The sequence below is a fragment of the Lagenorhynchus albirostris genome, chromosome 3, assembly GCF_949774975.1.
Source record: "Lagenorhynchus albirostris chromosome 3, mLagAlb1.1, whole genome shotgun sequence".
In the NCBI taxonomy this organism is placed as follows: domain Eukaryota; kingdom Metazoa; phylum Chordata; class Mammalia; order Artiodactyla; family Delphinidae; genus Lagenorhynchus; species Lagenorhynchus albirostris.
This window is the reverse complement of record NC_083097.1, coordinates 148,756,596-148,776,625: the sequence shown is the minus strand read 5'-3', so window position 1 is coordinate 148,776,625 and position 20,030 is coordinate 148,756,596. Positions and strand designations below refer to the sequence as shown.

At 46.9% G+C, this 20,030-nt stretch overlaps 1 long non-coding RNA gene across 1 annotated transcript in view; it reads right to left on the bottom strand.

Annotated features, from left to right (window-relative positions):
• Positions 1-19,198: 19,198 nt before the first annotated feature.
• LOC132517298 (uncharacterized) overlaps positions 19,199-20,030 on the bottom strand; it is a 157,261-nt gene continuing 156,429 nt past the window's right edge. Inside the window, exon 3 of the long non-coding RNA XR_009539682.1 lies at positions 19,199-19,483. This is a non-coding gene — a long non-coding RNA (uncharacterized LOC132517298). The remainder of the gene's footprint in view (positions 19,484-20,030) is intronic.

Genomic DNA, 20,030 nt, shown 5'->3' with positions numbered 1-20,030 from the left:
CACTATTTTTGCCCGATTTGCTTTGTGGAAAATTTTCTCATCCTGGCCCTGCCATGTCCTGGCTATGTGTCCTTGGGCAAGTCACTTCCCCTCTCTGAGTTCCAAATTCCCCACCTGCAAAACTGGAGTGATGCTAGAATTGACTATCTTTTGTAAGCTGCAAAGCATTGGACAAACATAAAGCTTTGGCCAAGAGGCTTTTAATTCTTTGTAAAGCAGATTGACGCAGAGAATTCCCAGCTGGTAGCTGGTGTCTCCATTCCTTTAAAAAGGGTAGAGAAAAATGCCAGGCAGCCATCCTGCAGAGCCTAGAAGCTCCTTCCTGTTTTAACAGCCTCCCTGTAAACTGTCCAGGGGGTGACCGGCTCTCCTCCACGGAAATCTGCAGTAAATTGCATTCCAGGCCGGCTCACCAATCATCAGCCATGCGATCCTGTTTATCCTGCCCCAGCCTGGAATTTGGCCTCTTATGAAACCCCAGCTCACAAAAAGGAGAACAGGTTGGACCAAAACTGCATAGCCAGTGAAGGAAGCTTTCCAGAAGGCTAGGGGATGTTTATTAAACAGACACGGACCAGGACCCACCCATCAGATCTCAGCCCCAGAGTCCCCGCTGACCTTTCTGTTGACACTGATTTGAGAGTTTGAGGTGTGATCTGACCCCCCCGAAAGGACAGCTCCCCAATTCAGATAATCGCCTAGCCCCAGGTCTTTACTGCCAATGACGGCATCACCGCCTTAAATTATTTGCTGGTCACCTTCGGTGGGGGCAGGGATTGTGTAATCCTTACAGGCTCTCTAGAAAGGTTTTATAGAAGTGGAAGTTGGGCTTCTGATTCATTGAGTCATTTGCCCAAGGTCACTGAGCCAGGAGGGTGGTGCAGACAGGGTAGCTGCTGTTTGTGGGTGCTGGCATGCTTCCCTGCTTCGTGGGGTAACAGATCCAGCTGCCTGTCCACCTGAGCTGGGCACGAGACCCAGGCTGATCCAATCCTAAGACCACATCCTCCTGGAAAAATGAGAGAGGAGTATGTGACCAAGCGGGACCAAACAGACACCGTTTTAAGCACTTTACATCTCTGCACCACTTTACGCCTCGTAACAACGCAGTGATACTGATTCCCATTTTATAGGTGAATAAACTGAGACCCAGAAAGTTAAGTAAAACAGCTGACCTTAAGTGGAAGGGCTGAGAATCAAATAGAGCAGTCTAACGCCAAAGCCCATACTCTTAACCACTAGGCTGGCCTGAGCCTGAATATATCTGGTGTGGACTTGAGCTGTGTGACCAACCATCAGCTGGCTTCTCTTTCACTTCCACTGCACTGCTTCTCTGGGCTTTTGTTTTTTGTGAGACCTCCCAATCCCTCCTCCACTTTGCTTCTAGGTATCGTTCTAAACATCTAATCCTGTCATTCTGCCTCTCACAGCTTCTGAATCAGTCTCTGTCTCCTACAGACTCAAGTCCAAGTACTTAGCCTGCCCCTGGGTCTGCTGCCTCCCCTGATAGCTCGACTACACACACACACACACACACACACACACACACACACACACACACACACACACACACACACACACACACACACACACACACCCTTGCAGGTAGGCCAAACCACCTACAGTTTCTGCAAAGTGTTCACTTTTCTTCCTAGGGCAACACTTTCCGTACATGTAATGGGAGTCACATATGCAATTTAAAATTTTCTAATAGCCCCATTAAGAAAACTAAAAAGAAAGCAGTAAAAATAATTTTAGCAGCATATTTAATATGTTCAAAATATTAACATTTCAGCATGTAATCAATATAAAGCAAATTATTAATGAGTTTCTCATTTTTGTTCTAAATGTTCACAATCTGGTATGTATTTTAGACTTACGGCACATCTCAGTTTGTACTAGACACATGTTTCTAGCGGCTACTGAATTGGACAGTGCAGCTGTAGAGAAAGGCTTCCCAAATGTTTTCAAGTCACAGCACATGTCAGAAACGATCATGCTTGTACGGTCGCCTGGAGTAAATAGTTGACCATGATTAAGGCCAGAGGCAATAGGCCAGGTATCCCAGTGTTCCCCCACCCTGCCAAACCCCCTTACGGGCTGGACCATATGCATATCAGGGAAAGGCATCTTGTCTGGGGGTTTCAGCCCCATTTCCCCTTGAAGCTGAAGCTGGATGCCCTTGTCTTCAGGATCCTGCTGAGGATGAGGAATCAGTTCTGGGCACACACATCTCCAGCCGCGATACATGGGCTGGGAAGCTCTGTGCTGGAACTGCCAAGCTTTTGTTGCCTTTCTTCCTTCACTTCTTTGCACCACTTCACTGCCTTCTGCTGAGCACCACAGCCTGCCCTGTGGCTTCATAAGCAGCAAGTTAGGCCAGTGGTTCTCAAAGTGCAGTTCTCGGGCTGGCAGCATCAGCATCACCTGAATCTCGGCAGAGATGAAAATTCTTGGATCCTACTAGTCCAGACCTACTGAATCAGAAGTTCTAGGGGTAGAACCCAGCCGTCTGTGTTTAAGAAGCCCTCTAAGTGACCCCGATGCTCTCTAGGCACAAAAGTAATAATAATAACATCAACAACAGTACTTTCCATTCACTGAGTGCTTTTTGTGGCCATTCACTTACTAAATGGCTTACAGGCAATCCTATGGTGCCATAACCAGCCCCATGTTACGGAAGAGGAAACTGAGGCATAGAGATGAGTGACTTGGCCAGGCCACACAGCTATTTCACATCATGGACTGGAAAATGACTTTTTTTTTTTTTTTTTTTGGTTTGTACAAAATGTCAGCTGATGACAAGCAGTTAAGTTAGGTGAGTAGATTTTAGTGGAAATTTAGGGGTCAAAGGAAGGAAGATTAGCTCAAAGCACACAGCCTTCCACCATCTTTCTGGCGTTTAAGTCGTCTCTTCCCTTCTGTTATGGCCGGCATGCTTTATCCCCCCAAATCCATGTGTCGAAACCCTAACTTCCAATGGGATAGTATTAGGAGGTGGGGTTGGGAGGTGATTAGGTCATGAGGGTGGAGCCCCATGATGGGATTAGTGCCTTTATAGGAAGAGGAAGAGAGCTATTCCTTTCTCTCTGCTCTGTGCCATAGGAGGACACAGAAAGAAGATGGCAGACCAAGAAGAGGATCTACATCAGAACCTAACAATGCCGGCACCCCGATATGGACTTCTCAGCCTCCAGAACTGTGAGAAATAAATGTTTGCCATTTAAGCCACCTAGTCAATGGTATTCCATTATAGGAGTCAAGCTGTCTGAGACATCTTCCCATCTATCTCCGTTACTTTCTCCCTCCTTCCTAGAATTCCTAAAATTCAAAATTCTAAATTCTTTTCCCTTTGTTATCCAAAGTAGTTCAGCATCTTCTCCCAAATATGGGTGGCATGAAATAGCAGTTGGTGTCAGGGTTGATGGAGCCTTGTAAGACATACATCTTCTGTGGTCTTTTTTTTAACTTTTATTGGAGTACAGTTGATTTACAATGTTGTGTTAGTTTCAGGTGTACAGCAAAGTGATTCAGTTATACATATACACATATTCATTCTTCTTATTCAGATTCTTTTCCAACGTAGGTTATTATAGAATATTGAGGAGAATTCCCTGTGCTATACAGTAGGTCCTTTTTGGTTATCTATTTTATATATAGTAGTGTATGTATGTTAATCCCTCTTCTGTATTCTTCTTGGTGTCCATTCTGCTGTGGACTGCCTACTTTAGTCTGGTCTCTGGATTGGTGCCTGCCAAGGGTAACTGTTCTCACTGGCCTTTGGGACATTGGGCGGCCACTATCGCTGAAGTCCGTGGTCCAGATATTTGCCTCTGGTTTTAAAGCCCATTTACACTAGCCCTTCTCTGTGTCTCAGTATCCCTTGCTGGGGCCCCTGGGAACTTGCCAAAACCTCACACACCTCATGCCGCCTCGGGTTCATTTATCCAGCTGCCCGCTCCTGTCCCTGCACTGTTGGGACATATGCTGCTGTCCCTGACAGCTGGACATGACCTTGTGTAGCGTCCCCCTTCAGCTATGCAGCCTGCTCACAATGCCCAGGAAAGCAAGTCACAAGCACGCCTCCTCCCCCACCCCATCCCCTGTTCTCAGCATCCTCCCTCCCACCTGGGTGTGTCTACCATGTCCTCCTTTGGAGGTCCTCTCTGACCTGGAAAAACCAGACACACATCCTTCTGGCCTCTTCATCTCAGCATCTTCTTCTCCATGGAACAGTCACATGGGAGCAGAAGAAGCAGGCCTCCTCTTCCTTGCCTCCTTCAGCTCAGGACTTCTTGGCAATCTCATCTTCTCCTCTGTCCTGGGGTGGCCTTTACACTGTTCCTTCCCTGAGGCCATGATAGATGGAGCAGGCAGAGAACTGCAACACTTCCAACAACTTGCCAATCAATAGTGGAAGATCCGCAAATATTATCCTGCCTTCAATTGCTTTTCCAAACATTTCCCAGGGCTCAGCAGAACAAAGGGCTGCTATTCAACAGTCCCCACCTTCCTGAGAAGGCAGTCAGGGTTAGAAATGACAAGTTTTTCATACATTGTGATGGTTACATACAGGAGTGAGGATTACCATGTTAATGACTCATTTAGTCCGCCATGGAAGAGAGGGAAAATACAAGCAATGCAATTAAGAAATGCACTTGGCGTTGGCTTATAAGACACCTTCTCCTCCTCTGCCTCACTGAGGCATGGCAGAAATCCGCCTCTCAAACCCAGTCCCCGCAGTCACAATTTCCTGCACTCTCCTTCCCTTAGATCTACCCAAGACACTCGTTTGCATTCAATTTCCCCCACCAAACAACTCATCACAGAAATGGAAACAGAAACAACACTGAAGTACCAACTTTACCTGTTCTGACAAAACACATAAAGTGATGATCATATTCAGTGCGTGAACCCGTTGACAACAACTTGGCAGTGAGCTGCCGGAGCTATTAAACAATGTTCATCCCCTTTGACCTAGAATTTATCCTACAGACATAATTCCTGAAAGGAAAAACTGTCACACCCATGTTCATTGTGGTGATATCTCTAATAGCTCCAAATTGGTAACCTCAGAACCAAATGACAGGGGAAAGGTGAGGGAAAATACAGTCCTTTGAAGCAGTGTAATATTATGCAGTCATTAAAACTGACGGGAAGATTAGGTAGCAACATCAAAAGTGCTTGTAATTTAATGTTCAGCATAAAAAGGCAGAATACCAAATTGTCTCCCTGCAAGTTCTCCCAGACCCCCGACAGCCCGTGTTAACCAGATCCTTATCAGTCTGGTCTTTCCTCCCTAGCTTCCTGTCTAGCCCAGTTCAGGCCTCATCCTTGCTAGCATGCATGCAATAGAAATTCTCATTTTCTGTCTACATGTCCACCTCTGGCCTTAGATGATGCATTTTAGGAGGAAAGGCACTCTTTAGGAGGAAAGGCACACTTTTCTCTCTCCTGCTGCCTGACATTAAAAAATGCTGAATAAATGTTTATTGAATTAAAGAATCAATGACAGTAACTGACTACTGTTTATTGAGCACTTACTATGTGGCAGGCATTGTGATCAGCATTTCCCATGCATTATGTCACCTTACTTTATTCTGAGATAATCTTTTGAAGTTGATACTATTATTAGCCCCATTGTACAGATGAGAGATTGGAGTTCAGAGAAGTTGTCACACGTTCAAGGCCATGCATTTGATAAGGAAAGGAGACAGGACTTGAATCCAGCCCTGTCTGACTTCTGAGCCAGTGTTATATTTATTTTAGGATACACAAGTGTGTACCTGTGTGCTGTGTATCTGTATCATCAGAGCATCCACAGAGAACATGGGAAGAAAATCTGGTTGATTTACTTGGCTGGCGAGCAGTGAGATGGGGGGTAATTTTTTTTTCTGTTTTGTATACCATTTCTTTCAATGTTAGGGTGGCCTGAAAAGAGAGGAATACACTGAAGTTTCCAAGCTCTTGTAGGGTTGAGTCTGGGTAACCTGAATATCTTAAAGGGAGATACCGTGTTGGTCACTTAACTCCTTTTCCGCTGTCAGGGCCCAGGAGACATTCAGCTGCAAAGAGACAGTCATGTGTAAGACCCAGGCCTGTGATTGGGAGTCAGGAGCAGAAAGCCTCAGCTGCCCTGTGGCACGCTGCTGAGCGAGTCTGGCTCGCCTGCCCACGGCACAGGGGCAAGTATTTGCTCACCACCCCTGCTACTCTGCTCTCGCCGCCTTCGGTGGGAGCTGCCCGGCTGATGTTTCGGGGAGCATCTCATCACTGGGGTGTGAGTGCTGAGCGGAGGCAGGGGCGCATGGAGGATGGAAGCACACTCCATGTCACTCTATTCATGGAAGTCCCAAGGGCTAGAAGACTGATGCTACCTCTAACTGAGTTGAGACAAGTTAAAGAAGATATTCATCGTAGTGCTTTAAGCTTACGTCTCATTACTGTACCACTCTGCCTGTGTGTCATGAGTTAATATATTTAATAAATCCTGTAATTATCTTGTGAATAGCATAATTATATTGCTTTGGAATTTTTTTCAGTGTTGAAAGCATACATTTGGCAAATGCAAATGTTTAAAATATATCTCAATTTTCCTAAATTTTGTTTCAGCATATCTTCAGTTTTTAAAAAATTTACTCAGAAATACTGAAAAAATTGAAGTGGCCCAGGGCTGTTTTATTTTCTAAGAAATCCAGGCCCCTGGTGTCTGAGTTCGTTTGGCTTAGAGAAGCTTGTAGCTCTTCGTGCATTTTGGACCATTCAGGGTGCTTGCAAACAGATCCCATTCTTCATGTTGAAAATAAAATAAGAGAAATAGGAAAAAAGCCGAAAATAAGATGAAAAGAAACAAAATTTAGGTTTATAAAAGAGCAGTGGGGAACTTTAATTTTAAAATAGGAATCAAATCCATTCATTTTCATCTGCTTTTTCCTCAAACGGCACTAAAATGACAAAGGAATATAAAAGGTATAGTTTACCAAAAAATAGGAACTCAGATATATCAATTAATTTTATGAAAAGGGACAACATACAGGTGAATAGTAATCAGCTTTGCCAACCAGAGGAAGCTTTAACCTAAGCCTACAAGAGAGAAGTCAGAGGACCCCAAAACATCGCAGGAATTGGATAGCAGGTAGCTTGGAGATGGAGTGAGGAGTGGAGCTGAAAATAATAGGAATGTTTGCAGAAGTAGGAGACAGCAAATACCACCACCACCAGCACCACCAGCACCAGCACCAGCACCAGCACCACCACCACCACCACCACTGTTACCACCATCACCACAACCACCATCGCTACCACCACCATCACCACAACCACCATCTCTGCCACCACCATCACCACAACCACCATCACTACCACCACCATTACCGCCATCACCACAACCACCACCATCACCAGCACCACCAGCACCACCAGCACATTCACCACCACCACCATTACCACAACCACCATCACTACCACCACCATTACCACCAGCACCAGCACCACCAGCACCAACATCACCACCACCACCACTGTTACCACTATCACCACAACCACCATCACTACCACCACCATTACCACCATCACCACAATCACCACCATCACCAGCACCATTACCACCATCACCACAACCACCACCATCACCACAGCCACCATTGCTACCACCACCATTACCACCATCACCACAACCACCACCAGCACCACAACCACCACCACCAGCACCACCAGCACCACCAGCACCATCACCACCACACCACCATCACCACCATCACCACAATCACCATTGCTACCACCACTATTACCACCATCACCACAACCACCACCATCACCAGCACCACCAGCACCACCATCACCATCATCACCATCACCACCACCACCACCATTACCACCATCACCACCACCACCATCACTACCACCACCATTACCACCAGCACCACCAGCACCACCAGCACCACCATCACCATCAGCACCAGCACCACCAGCACCAACATCACCACCACCAGCAGCAGCACCAGCAGCACCACCACCATTCCCTCCCTCAGCTGGTAAATGCAGACAACAAAAGCCTGGACGCTTATCTTTGGGGGGAAGATGAATTGGAGAGACCCTCCTACAGCTCAGGTCAGGTGCAAAAGACTATTTTACAGAGGTATTAAATGAAAGTCTCCCTATTGAATACAGAGATCCCTCCTGGGTACCTGGGTAATAACCCCCAGGCAGGAGGTTCAAGGACTCCTCTCTAGGGAAGCTAACTAGCCTAAGAGCAAAACCAATTCACCACTTTTTTGCACAATAGTGAAGCTCACCCATCAACAAGCCTCACTGATGAGTTTTCAGACAGCTTTTCAGCCCTTAACCATGAACAGCAGCCAAAGCCTCTGGAGCAAAACAAACAGAAAAGAGGGGAACACAACAGACACACAGACATGATGCTGAGGGCAAAAGAAAACTGCCAAGGAACAGGAAGAAGAACGATAGCAATGATATCCTCAGAAAGGGAGGGCTGGCAGCCCCATCCCTAAGACAAGAATAAGAGGCTGTATAAATGAAAGGTCAGAGGATAAGAAAGAGCCCTTTTGAAAAAGGAGAACAAAATAGGGACTCTAAAGGCCTTTGCCCTCCCAGACGTTAGCGAGGATAACACATCGGAAAACTAAGCCACAGCTTTGGGCAGCAGGGCACCTTGTTCCCATCACTCTCTGGCAAAGATGCATTTGAAAACTGGTGGATTTGGCTACCAAGCTAGGTCCTGGTATTTATTGTACATCTGTACAACAAACCTTTAGGTACGAATTATTATCCTCATTTGATACATAGAATCGCAAAAAGATACAGTTTTAGATAGAAACGTGAAATAGTCAGTTTTGCAGGTCATTGCAGTTTCTATGGTTCAACCTAATATTTGGTCTAAGGTCACACTACGACGTTTTTGGCCAAAGACAAAAACGTTAAAAGAGAAGACATCATCATCCAGGGGTCTCAAATTGCTGCTTTTCTCACGTGGTATCCTTGAATGTAAAAGGAAAAAGAATGTATATTTTGGTAAAGGTTGCCGAAACCCTCTTTCCTGGTTTGCAGCAAAACCATAGCGTTAATGGTGAGTGAGTCCGTGTATGTGTAGGGGGAGGGGCAGGGGTTAGGTGAAGAAATCAAATTATTGCGTTGCCCAACGTCACAAAGAGACAGCGTTTGTGTGTCGGTGGGAGTGTGGGTTGGATACAGAAAGCTCTCTGCTAGATCTTTTCTTCAGGTTGACCCTGTATGGAGGTGCAGTTCTTGGTAGAAAAGCACAGCTCTTTCGGTGACAGGCACCAACCAGGGAACTTCTTTTTTCTTCTGACTGCCCTTGTAAACTGTTAGCTTGACTCCTTTTTCCCAGCTATCTTGGATAAAATCTTTGAGAGGTGGAAATTCAGCCATCGTTTTTTTGGTCACTTATCCTACATGGTAACAAATCTTCCCCAGACACTTATGTTCCCAAGCATAGTCTCATTTCCATAATTAAAATTTCCAGTCTGGATAATTAAAGGAACTCCAAGTTTTATTTAAAGTGAAGGTGTGTCTCCTCCCCCAAGTTGGGGTCTGCTTAGGGCCCCTGCCCAGGCCATCTTTGGCCCCTCCAGGTAAAATGGAGGGTGGGGCTGGGTAGAGCTCATCTTTCTATGGTTCCTGGTACCCATGGTCCCTGGCTTTGGTTTCCCCTGGCTCTGGCAGAGGGTTAAGCCTGACTCTTTCTCTCCTGGGTATCCCATGGGTGCTTGGAAACCTTTATCATTTGGGTTCTCCCAGCGGCAATTACTGTAAGGCACAGATCATCTCTGCTGGCTGGCTGTGTACCAGCTTCACCTCCTGTAGACTCCTCATTGGGGTCATTGCACCTGGGTGGCCTTTTTGGACAAAGCCTCCAGCCAGCTCTCTCTTCTGCACGATCCCCACATCCATGGGAAATTCTCATGCATTTTCTGCCCCACCAAATGTCTGGAGTGATGGCTGTTCCCAGCTCAGCACCCCTCCGCTCTTCTTTCCCCAGCCCAGCCTCGTCTTGACCACTGACCTCTTGGATGGGGAGCAAACACCAGCCCTATATGTTCCCCCAAACTCCAGGAGCAAAGGCCAAGCTCTCCAAGTGGTCCTCTGAAGGTCTCAGATGAGAAGGAAGTACTCCCTCCCATCTCTTGCCTTGAGGCAGGGCCGAGAGCATTCCGACTTCTCCCAAGAGGGTCTTTCCTCTCAACTTTTTCAGTCTCAACGCTTTGATACCCTCCAGTGGGTGTTGGGCTCAGGGTTACAAAGCTAGATTTTGTCCCCCACCTCTGTAGGTCCTGCGTAGGTGGAGGAGTTCATCATTTTGCGGTAGAATGGGTCCTCTTTTGGTAAATTGACATTCCACCAATGTGCTCCATGAGCAAATATGTGCTTGGTAGGTGTGGGAGTAGAAGAAAAGGCTTGTATATGAGTCTGTCTGTGCCTGTGAGAGTATGCAGGGCCGGATGTCTGTACGTAGATACACACTGTGTGTTCGGCGTGTGGAGATGATCTCAGGAGGTGTACGCCTGGTGTGCGCATGCACGCATGTGTGTGTATGTGAAGCGTGTACTTGAGCTATATGTGCACATCCAGATCTCATCTATAAACACCAAACAGTGGGTTTTCCCCGTGGCCTCACATGTGCCAATACACGAGGCTCCCTCCGAGACCCCTCTGGTAAGTTGTGGGAAGCCAAAAGCCTGAGACCAGAGCATGGGTCCTCACCAGCCTGGGAGGTGGACATACCCTTCTTACAGGCAGGCACGCTGGGAAGGAACAGCAGTCACAGCTTCCCTAAGTAGAGCAAGGCACTGGTCTCCCTGCTAGGAGACCTAGAACAGTGATTTGATTTGCCTTAGAGCAAAAAGGCAAATTCTGGTTTTGCCGCTTAGTTGAATGCAAGGGGGAGAGAGCAAGAGATTCCCGCAAAGATTATGGCATTTGTGAAGCGAGCTTATTTCCCCCCCTCTTTGCACGTGAGCCACACGAGCAGTCCATGTGAGTCTTAAGTCCCTGCCATGTGACTCTCATTCTTATGTTGGTGGTGTCACGGAGCAGCTAGAGCCATTGCACCAAGGTTACTCTGTGTGTGTGTGTGTGTGCGTGCGTGCACGCATTTTCGGACCCTCAGAAGTGCCAATGAACGTCGCTGGAATATGTCTTTCCGGAGAGCCAGGGACCCATTTCCATAGCAATGTACAGAGAAAGCCAGGGACTCGGGGAAAAGTTGCCAGATGCCATGACCAGGGCAGGCTTGCCACAGTGCACAGGAAGGAAAATTCCCAGGTTGAGTGGAGAGGGTTGGGAGAGAGGTTCGTGCTCTGCTTGTAAAGAATTTGCTGTGTGTTCTGCTGCATGTCACTGGCAAACTCAGCATCCCAGGGAGAAGTGTTTGCATTTCTCCTATCCTTTCCCCAGAGAATCCAGGAGTCCATCCTGGTACCCTGGGCACACAGCAACCCTTTTAGTAAAGGTGCCAGCTAGAGGGGCTGGCTTTAGACAGGGACTTGACTGCAGAAGTGGGGAAAAAACCCAGTCACTCTCATTGTCCACGTTGGGCCAGGCCATGGGATTACCCAGCAAACTCATCTGGAGTGTTTAGATTTGAGGTGATTAAGACAGTGATGCTCTTTCTTCTAGGAAAGACACAACACAGTGAATCTCAACCATTCATAGACTCTTTTCTTTCTTTTTTTTTTTTAATTTATTTTTGGCTGCATTGGGTCTTCTTTGCTGTGCACGGGCTTTCTCTAGTTGCGGCGAGCGGGGGCTACTCTTTGTTGCGGTGCGCGGGCTTCTCATTGCGGTGGCTTCTCTTATTGCAGAGCTCTGGCTCTAGGTGAGCAGGCTTCAGTAGTTGTGGCACGCGGACTCTAGAGCGCAGGCTCAGTAGTTGTAGGCTTACTTGCTCCTCGGCATGTGGGATCTTCCTGGACCAGGGCTCAAACCTGTGTCCCCTGCATTAGCAGGCAGATTCTTAGCCACTGCACCACCAGGGAAGTCCCCATTCATAGACTCTTACAGCTTGAGAACCCCTGCAGGTCACCACCTCTTTGCAGATGAGCACACTGAGTTCATGCATTCATTCACTGGGCACATATGTACCGAGGACCCACCATGTGCTTGAGATGGGCTCTGGGAAGACAGTAGGTCATCCCAGACAGCAGGCAAGATCCCGGCCCTCACAAAACTGACATTTCATGGGGGGAGGGTATTGATGATGATCAAGATTAATAAGTGTGACACGTAGCATGTCAGATGGTGATAGATGCTATGGAGAAAAATATAGCAAGGTAAAGGGCATAGAGGGGGAGGGGCGGTCCTAGAGAGACATTCCCCTTCATAAGGGAGGCAGAAAGCCCTCGCTGATAAGATGACCTGTGAGGAGAGATCTGAAAAAGTGGAGGGAGCACACCATAGAGATATCAGCAGGAAGAGCATTCTGGGTTCCGGGAGGGCAAGTGCAAAAGCCCTGGGGCAGGAGCCTGCTACGCATGTTCAAAGAATTGCAGGAAGTACAGGGAGGCTGGAGCAGAGAGCCAGTGGGAGGGTGGTAGGAGTCAAGGTCACAGGGGTAACAGGCCAGTGATGTGGCCTCTGAAGACCTCTGTAAGGGCTTTGTTTTGCCCTGAGTAAAAAGAGAGGTCATTGGGGGTTTTGATCACAGAAGACACATGATATTACGTACATTTCTTTTTCAAAAAAATTTTTATTGTGGTGAAATACACATAAAATTTACTATCTTACCATTTTTAAGTGTACAGTTCGGTCGTACTAAATATATTCACAGTGTTGTGCAACCACAGCCAGCACCCAGCTCCATGATTCGTTTCATGTTTTAAAAGTGAAACTCATTAAACAACAACTCCCCATTTCCCCTCCCTACAGCTCGGCAGCCACCACTCTACTTTCCGTCTCTACGATTTCGCCGACTCTAAGTACCGCATCTAAGTGGAATCCTACAGTATTTGTCTTTCTGTGACTGGTTTATTTCACTTAGCATAATGTCTTCAAGGTTCATCCATGCTGTAACATGGACTGGAATTTCCTTCTTTTTCACAGCTGAATAATATTCTACTGTATGTGTACACCACATTTTTTTCATCCATTCATCCATCAGTGGACACGTGGGTTATTTCTACCTTTTGGCTATGGTGAATACTGCTGCTGTGAATGTGAATGTGCATGTATCTCTTCAAGATCTTGCTTTCAATTATTTAGGATATGTGCCTGAAGCCCAGATTCTTCATCAGTGCCTGTCAACACGGTGACGCCTGGGCGAGGGGCGGTCTTGCCTTAATGGAGCGTGTCTAATAGGCACCGGACATGCAGCTCCAGGTGTTAAGGGACACAGATGGCCGAGCCTACTGTGTGACCCAAAGGGGGAAGAATAACAAAGGAGATCCAGACTCTGCCCCTGAGATGCTCACAGAATATAAAAAAGGAGCCAACCCTATTAACCAAAGGGACTTAATTTATAATCTTCCGATGAGGATGTCTCATGGTCCTAATGTACCCAGAGCAGAGTGAATAAATGTTTTAGATCTACAGGAGCAAAATGCTGATGAGGAGGATGCTAATCGTTTTTTTTTTTTTTTTTTTTTTTTTTTTTTGCGGTACATGGGCCTCTTACTGTTGTGGCCTCTCCCGCTGCGGAGCACAGGCTCCGGAAGCGCAGGCTCAACGGCCATGACTCACGGGCCCAGCCGCTCTACAGCATGCGGGATCTTCCCGGACTGGGGCACGAACCCGTGTCCCCTGCATCGGCAGGCGGACTCTCAACCACTGCGCCACCAGGGAAGCCCGAGGGTGCTAATCTTTAGTGAGTGTTTACCCTGTGCTAGATACCGTGCTAAAAGCTTAACACACGTTATGTTACTGAATCTTTGCAACGACCTCGCAAAGTAAGTACGGTTATCATGCTTTTACAGATGAGGAAACTGAGGCTAAGGGGGGTGAACTCTTCTGCCCAAGGCATGCCGCTGGTGCCAGAGTTGGGGTCAAGCCAGCTCTGCCAGGCTCTCAGACCCGTGCTCTTGTAAGCCACTGCCTGCCTGCTCTTGGCCCTGCCATCAGGTCACTCACTGTGCCTTTCCCTCCTCTGGCAAGCTGGGTTAATCAGGCTTACGGAGGGGCCGCGTGGGCCAGGCCCCGTCCCCAGCAGTGAGGAGCCTTTGCCTCTGACAGAGGCACCAGCAGATTTCAACACTCTGATTTCCTCATCTTCCTTTCCCAACATGTGGCCCACTGGCCCCATGACACGGCAACAGTCAGGGAGAGGGTGTCGGAGGGTGACATGTGTAAGGAGATAGACTTCACCTGTTGCCTGTACTGCCCTATCGCCTCCCCACCGTGCCCTCGGCATCCCCTGGCAATCTCTGTGCCACACAGAGACCTGAGTGGTCTTTTGAAAGTGTGAAATTATGTCGTGCCAACAGCTACAGTCCTTTTGCAGTTTCCCATTTCTCTTGGAATAAAAGTTGCGCTCCCTACCCCAGCCTACAAAGTCCCACGTGGTGCTGCCCTGCCCCCCTCTCCCGCATGATCTTACCCCACTCGCCTACCATCGTTTGGCCGAGCTGGCTGGATCCTGTTGCCTCCTCCACTCTGATCAAATGTTCCTTCTCCAGAAAGGCCTTCCTCAACCACCTTAGGTAAATTAGACCTCCCATTCTATCATATAACTTTTTTTTAAAAAATCAATATTTTTTACTGCGATAAAATATGCATAACATAAAATGTACCATTTTAACCATTTTTAAGTGTACGCTTCAGAAGCATTAAGTACATTCACAGTGTTGTGCAGCCGTCACCACCATCCATCTCCAGAACCTTCATCAACTCGAAAAGGTACTCTGTACCCGTTAAACAAGAATTCCTCATCCCCCTTCCTCTCCCAGCCCCTAGTAACCTCTATGCTAATTTCTCTTTCTATGAGTTTGCCTATTCTAAGTAACTCATATAAGTGGAATCATCTTTTGTGTTTGTCCTTTTGTGTCTGACTTATGTCATTTAGCGTCATGTCTTCAAGGTTCACGCATGTTGCAGTCAGAATTTCCTTCCTTTTTAAAGTTGAGTAATATTCCATTGTGTGTCTGTTCCACATTTTACTTATTCATTTGTCTGTTGATGGATACTTGGGTTATTTCCACCTTTGGCTACTGTGAATAATGCTGCTATGAACACTGGCGTACCAGCATCTGTTTGCGTCCCTGCTTTCAGTTATCCTGGGTATCACAGAACCTTTTGAATCATCTCTATAACACACCACTACCTGAAATTAGTTTGTTTATTCCTTTGTTTGATAACTTGATTTCCATGTCCCCACATGTCTCCTTGGATTCAGGAACATTGTCTGTTTGGTTCCTGGTTGTTATTACTGTGACCCGCTGATGGTAGGTGCTCCATCATCATTTTTTTAAATGAATGAATGAATGGATGGATGAGTAACACTGCGGATGGGCCAGCCTGCTGGGCACAAGACTGGTCACTTCTAAAATGAGGACATGTCTGAAAGACTAAAATGTTGACAGGCATTCACAGACATTATTTTTTAAGATTTTTCTCTTTCACGAAAGCAAATTTAAATCAAAGTCTACGCAAGTGACGTGTGCATCAGAGTCCATGGAAATGAAAAGTGCCCGCACCATGGACAAAGCGTCAGGAAGCTGGAGAAATCAGGAAAGTATCCTGCCGATGGATCCGTGTGTCTCTGTTGCTGGCGTCAGGTCAGGGGACGGTCTGGGGGGCTCTAGCACAGGGCCCAGTCTCCCCCCAACTCCCTCCTCCAAGTGAGCACATCTCTTTGCAGGCCCCAATCATGCGGGCTGCTGTGAGGAGGAAGAGAGTCTCAGGAAAAAGACAGCAGCCCCTTACACCCCAGTGAAACCACAGTGTCAGTGAAGCAAGGTGAGGGGAGAGGCCAGGGTCCTCAATTCAGCCTGCTCTCCTCTCCCTGTTTGAGAGTGGAGCGGCGTCATTTGTCCCCTTCACTGTTCGTGTCATCTACTTCTTCCAAGTCAGCCGTAGGTCCAGTCCCCCATAATACGTCCCCTGTACCCTTCCTTATGTGTGTGTACATATGTGTGTGGGGGCGTGTGTGTATGAGTGCATGTATGTGTGCGATTTTGTGCTTCATAATAAATATGTAGTTGGTCTTCATCCCAGTTTCTGACACAGAGCTCCTAAAACCCTTAGAATTTCCTAAGTGATAAGAACAATAAAGTTGTCTTTGGATGTTTGTAACAAGCCCCTTTCAACCACACCTGAGTTTGTTAATGAAGTGACTTTTGGAAAGCCCCTGAGAAGGGAGGCTGGTTACCAGGGAACCAACCAGGATTAGCAGGTTGGAATTTTCTTTTTCTTTTTCTTTATTATTTTATTCAATAGACAGTTTTTGAGCATCTACTATTTACCAAGGATTCTAGAATAGTTATCCTCAAACTTTAACATATGTATGAATCACTCGGAGATTTTTCTAAAATGCAGATTTTAATGTGAGGGGAGAGGGACTTGGATTTTATTTTCTAACAGCCTCCCATGTGATAGAGAGCGTTGGAATTTTCAGTCTCACACCCGCCCTCCCCAGGCCTCCATGAAACCCCAAAATGATGGGGTTTGGAGAACTTCCGGTTGGTGAACACGCGGACGTGCATGTAGAGTGGGGCACTCCTGGAGGACGTGGAAGCCCCTTTCCCCATGCCTTGCCCAATGCATCTCTTCCAGTTGCCTGTTCCTGAGTTACATCCTTTTCTAAGAAACTGGTGATCTAGTAAGCACAATGTTTTCCTGACTTCTGTGAGTTGCCCTAGCAAATTAGTTGAACCTCAAGGAGAGGGTCATGGGTTCCGATTCATAACTGACCGATCAGAAACACAGGTGACAACTTGGACTTGTGATTGGCATCTGAAAGGGAGACTGGACAGTCTTGTAGGACCGAGCCCTTAACCTGTGGGATCTGATGCTCTCACCAGGTAAATAGTGCCTGAATTGAGTTAAATTGTAGGATGCCCCGTCGGTGTTCACTGAGATTTGAGTGAATTGCTGGTGGTGTTGGAGAACGCACCATGGAATGTGTGTGTGTGTGAATATCGGTGCGCACATTTGTGGATGTGAGTGCAAAGCATACATACGTGTGTATACGTGTATGGGCGTGTTTAACTGCCTGACATTTGGACTCAGATTCAATTCCGACTGGACAGTGCCGCTTATAAGCTTGGGACATTGGATAAATCACAAACTCTCTGAGCCTCTGTTTTGTTGTCCATAAAAACAGATAAATAAAAACTCTCCTGCTCTGGGGATCTGTGAATTAAATGAGGTGATGCCTTCAAGCATTGCCCACGGGGCCAGGGTCCGGCTCACGGTAAGTGCCGATAAATGACGGTTGTTGCTTTCATTCTTTTCACTTTATTACTCAAACTCCTGGCCAAGGATCTTTTTGTCAGGCACCAGCTAAACTCAATAAATTATATTCTGCTTCTATTCAGCTGGGGGTAGAGCGCCAAGAGGGGACATCAGTCAAAGAAATAAGAGAAGCTTTGATTCACCGAGCACATGGCAGAGGGGCATGTTTTCTAGCCATCCTCTGTGTTTTATTTATTTATTTTTAAAATATGTATGTATGTATGTATGTATTTATATGGCTGTATCGGATCTTGGCATGTGGCAATCTAGTTCCCTGACCAGGAAGAGAACCCAGGCCCCCTGCGTTGGGAGTGCAGAGTCTTAGCCACTGGACCACCGGCAAAGTCCTTCTCTGTGTTTTATATCCATTTCCTCACTGAATCCTCACCTCAGCCCTATGAAACTGGCTTATTTACAGATGCCCAATTTACAGATGAGATGCTTAAGGCTCAGAGAATAAAAGGTCACACATCCAGCCAGCGTGGAGCTGGCATTCAAACCCAGGTCTAGGGTCTTTAGGGCAGTGTTCCCTGTACTCCCTGACCCTAAAGGATGGCTCGAGGGCCAGCCGATGAGGCTGCTGCTGAAACAGTCCCAGGCAGAGGACCTGGGGAAGAGAGGAAAAGAACGCATGTGATTCTGGAGCAGAGAGTGAATGTGAAGTGGGCAAATGTGTGGATTGAGACTGGAACGGTGAGCAAGGACCAGATGACACAAAGGGTTGAAAGCCACATTGAGGAGTTTGGGGTTGATCCTAAGGCCAAGGGTTTTAAACAAGTAAATGAGGTCAGATGTGAGCTTTAGGGAAATGACTTTTGCACATCTAATAACAATCAACCTAGAGTTACTCCAAGGAAGAATCCAGGAGCAATGGCAGTGACCTGGAAGGATGTTTCTGGGAAATGTGTCCGAGGAAGCAGCAACCCACTGGGGGCTGCCGGGTCCCCACGCTGACCACACCTGTCACAGCACCCCAGTCTCTAGGAAGTGGGCCAGGGGCTGGGACCCAGCTGCTGCTTCTCTCCCTCATCCCACGGAGCCAGTAGGTCTGTCCTCTAGGCAGGAGTTCCAGTGACCCACACAGATGTCAGTGGAGGAACTGGGTCCAGTGGCCACAGGGAGGTCGGCAGAAGCAGTGGGCACCACAGCCATCAGGAACACACACCTGCAGAGTGTCGGAATTAACCACTGGGGTGTTACTTTGTGTTTTGTGCTCTTATACTCACTCCTCCTTTCTCCAGTGCCGACAGATAGCCCCGTGCTATAAATAGAAGATGCTCAATGACGGTCTGCCTCCTTGGCTTCTGTATTTCAAAAGCCTGAACTTGAGGTTATTATCCTACAGGGAAGAGAGAGCCAAGGGCCTTTGAGTGCAATGAGACAGCGGAGATTCCCCAAGACAGGGAAGGGAGCGGAGATCAGCCGTGTCAGTGGAGGCGACTGGGGAGGGGGGACATTTAACTTATGGAGGCCAGACCCTGGTACAGCAGTAGCAGGGATGCCTTCCGAAAGGGGGACACACAGGAAGGACAATGAACCACAGCTGGAAACATGCCCTGAAGACCCATCTCAGATGGGAGTCTACCATTTTGTGAGCTGCCCTAAAGAAGAGGATTCCCCTCACCTCAATAACAACTGAGACCAAATTTCCAGTCACCTTGGCAAGAATGTGGACTCAGGGTCAGATTTAACTGGATTTCAAGGAAATACAATAATGCAACATTTCTTGCACAGTCAAGTTTGTGGATTCATACCCTGTAACATTTATTAACAGGACATAATCATAACACTGAGGTTTTCATCAGGAATTGTCTGGTTGCTAGGAACAGACTTTTACTTGGAAAAGGGAGCCAATCATCAAGATAGAGAGCAGCCTGACAGGCTTGGGCTGTAGGAAATGCGCTCGGCTTCAGGGGAGCCAGAGCCTTCTTTCCACATGTTTCTGTGGCTCCATGCTTGGGGCGGCTTCTCTGATCTTGTGATCCACTCTCCCTGGCAGAGCCATACTGTCTGCAGGTTTTCTCTTCCTGCTCCAAGCTCTGGTCCAGCTCTCCATCATGCCCTGGGGAGACAGGAGCATGAAACGATAAAGACCCAGGTCACATCCTATCTATGGAATTTTGTTACTGCCTCTGCCAATGGAGTAACATTATAGACAAATGGCAGCAATGTAGACAAATTCTACATCCACATACCTCCTTCTCCCCTCCCCACTGAATATAGCCAATGTGTCTATATTATTAATAAAGGCCCATAATGAAGACTTAAAATGACAGATAGACCTAACGGCATATGGTCACATGATCTTGGTGGAAGTCCTCCCTGGTATACAAAGCCCATGTTAAATTCATTTCTTACATTCTTTATCCTTTGTGCCAGTTCCAAGAAATGCTTTATTTCAGAATAAATAGAACTTATTGGGAATTTTTTACTGGAATTTCAGTATACAATATATTGTATTTACATGAGCAAAATGAAATGGTTTCTTCTACAAATACCTTACAATTATTTTCAATATATGTATGAGGAAAAATATATTGAATTGTTTTTTCCTGGAAAATTGGAATGTATCTTTACCAGCTGCATGCCATAACATGACAAGTATCGTA